We start from the raw sequence: 2,826 nt of genomic DNA, 5'->3' as shown, positions 1-2,826 counted from the left end.
TCAGACCTGACTCATTCAGATCTGAATGAACCAAACAACCCCTAAAACTGAAATGGTTCCAAAACCGATCCGGCTCATACACCTCTAACTCGTACCACAAACATGATTGCTCATAAATGAACCATCAACCCAAAGCAAAACCATCTGGTTCAGATGGCTTGAGATTTATAGATTTCACAGTATAGGGTTTAAAAAACCAGGTTTAACCGTTCAATCACAATTCTATACCCAACCATCCATGAATGATATGTATGAACCATCTTTTAATATTGTAAACTTGTTATTATGCTAACCCACAAACCAGCCAAACCGAACCAGAAGTAAATATATGAGAGAGAAACATTAATCCAAAGTAAGTGAATGAGATATGAAGTAAATATATTCTAAACTTTCCACTGCATTCATTCCACATCAGAAGAGAAGTTATATTAAAGTCTATAATATTCTTTCTTTTCTAGATATCTTCTTTTTCTTTTTCATTCATATTACCAAAGGGACTGTACATCTGGAGTGGAGGACCTATTAACCCTGATGTGCTTCCTATCCTTCAACACCACCACCTCCTCCACCTCCACCACCCTTTTTATTTATGTCAAATTATAAAACAAATACATATAATATTAATTATTCATAAACAAATTTCATAAAATTGGTAGCAAAAGTGTCATTAATGTTAATTATGACACTTGGCCCAAACACTGCCATTAGACGGCTGAAAAGGATGATTAAATGCAGATCCATTCAAAATTTCATAAAGCAACTCATTCTCCTGTAGATTCATGGACAAGTTATTACTACTGCTATTCTTATCGCTGCTGCTTGAAATAGAGCCATGTGAAGTTCTCAAAGCCCATGGATCTTTACTAGCAGTAGGTCTTTTGAGGTGAAGACCAGTTTGCATTCCCACTAACTAACCCAAGAGAATCCGGAGAAAAAGAACTCTCCCACATTTGCCATCCCTTATCATTATCCCCGCCATGATCTACAAGGGCCAAATTCTTCTTTTCACGAGTGCTTGCAGAAACATGTTTTTCATCAAAACTCCCAACATCTGTTAAAAAACCAAGATCTATTGGGAAATTGTCAAGTGAGTCTGACACTGGCCCGATTAAGGATACGGGATCGGCAACATAACAGGGGTCTTCGTATATCTCGGGCTCTCTGTGTACACGTTCAGTTGAAAACTGAAGATCTGTATTTGTATTAATCTTAGAATCCATAAATAGGGCAGTAAAAGGTACCCCGTATGAAACAGGATTATCGAATCCTTGAGACACAGGGTAACCAGAGATGGTATTGAATTCTGAGAGTCAGTTTGTGAGTTTTCATTTGGATTTGGTCTGCTTATTACATTTGTGGTTGGTGATGAACGGGAGAATAACTGGTGCCATGACCTTTTGGGTGCTGGGCACGGTGAGACTCGAAAACCACCTGTACAATACATCATGTGTTATGCATGTATTATGTTTTAATATCAAAAACTCATTTTGACCTGTAACAAAAGTAAATTACGAGTAACTTACAAATTATTTTCCTCTAGATTTACCCCAAGTTGCAGGTTATGTTTAACTAACGTAATCTCAAAGAACGTCCTTTATTTTAAATTGTCACATCTGTCCTTTAAAAAATGACCATTTTGACCTTACAACTAAAGGAACAAATGTTAGTTTTTACAATTCTTTTTTTCTTTTCTTTCTTTAAAATTTCTTCTTTGATTCTTCTAATCACTTTTATTTATAATATTTTTTAAAAATTTTATCAATGAATCAACTTACTCACTTTATACATATAACTTTTTTTTATAATTTATTTATTTTTGTTTGCTTGATTGAATATTTTATTTTTCTCATTTTTTCTATAATTATGCTTCAAACAAAAAAAAAGAAACTATAAATAAATGTTTCTTTGTAGTTTCTTTGTACAATAGTCAATTTTAAGAAAGTGGCAGAAAAAATCATAACATCTATGCTGTTAATGCGGAAAAATATTGGATATTTGTCAAGGACCGATATTTGAGATGTTGGTTATTGCGGTGAGATATCCACCGGGGATATCGGTAATTTATATATCATGCAGAATTTATGCATATAGCAATTTAACACTAACAATTCAGGATACTCTCCTACCAACAAATTAAGACTGAAAATTAAGACTTAAAAAACTGCTATCTGGAAAATCGGTAAGATATCTGTCAAATATCGGTCCTATATTACCAATAATATCCGGACCGATATTATGACAGATATTTTACCAAGGGACCCATATATCGGTGATATATCGGCGATATCGACCACATAACATAACATCAGTTAGTGGGAAGGACAAAAGTGTAACAACTTTTCATATAAAGAACGTTCTTTGTAATTGGTAAACCTAAAGGACGAAAAAAGTGTAATTTACCTCGATAATTATTATTAAAGGTTTGCTGAGTGACTTATTATGTATCTAAGAACACAAGCTGTGAAAAAGTTGGAATTATTAGTTTCAAGAAAACAAAGAAAAACAAAAACCACTTACAGTACGTTTCTGGGTTTGATCATCTGCATGTGCAATTGATTTCACATGTGCACGTTCGGATTGACAAAATCTCTCTTATTGGAATGATCCAAATAAGGACTAGATTTAAGTTCTCTTGTGTTGGTAACATTAGCTTTTGCATTTACACCTTTCCCAAAAAGGCCACCTGTGATCGTTCTAGAAGATGGGAAAAAACTACCCCTCATACGATCCAAGTATCGCGCACCAACACCTCCCTTATTATAATTATTAGTGACGACAGCATTAGATTTATAATGGTCACGAGAATCAGCATCACCTTTTAACTTC

General features: G+C 34.2%; 1 long non-coding RNA gene across 1 annotated transcript; it reads right to left on the bottom strand.

Annotated features, from left to right (window-relative positions):
* Positions 1-295: 295 nt before the first annotated feature.
* LOC143608244 (uncharacterized) lies at positions 296-2,820 on the bottom strand. Its single transcript, XR_013149201.1, has 3 exons — positions 2,518-2,820; positions 687-1,431; positions 296-569 (listed from the first exon to the last, which is right to left on the bottom strand). It is a non-coding gene; the product is annotated as an uncharacterized LOC143608244 (long non-coding RNA).
* Positions 2,821-2,826: the final 6 nt, after the last annotated feature.

The sequence above is a fragment of the Bidens hawaiensis genome, unplaced genomic scaffold (genome assembly GCF_021521415.1).
Source record: "Bidens hawaiensis isolate Kalapana, Puna unplaced genomic scaffold, B.hawaiensis_p1.1 tig00112170_1, whole genome shotgun sequence".
Lineage (NCBI taxonomy): Eukaryota > Viridiplantae > Streptophyta > Magnoliopsida > Asterales > Asteraceae > Bidens > Bidens hawaiensis.
This window is presented reverse-complemented; position numbering and strand designations above follow the sequence as displayed.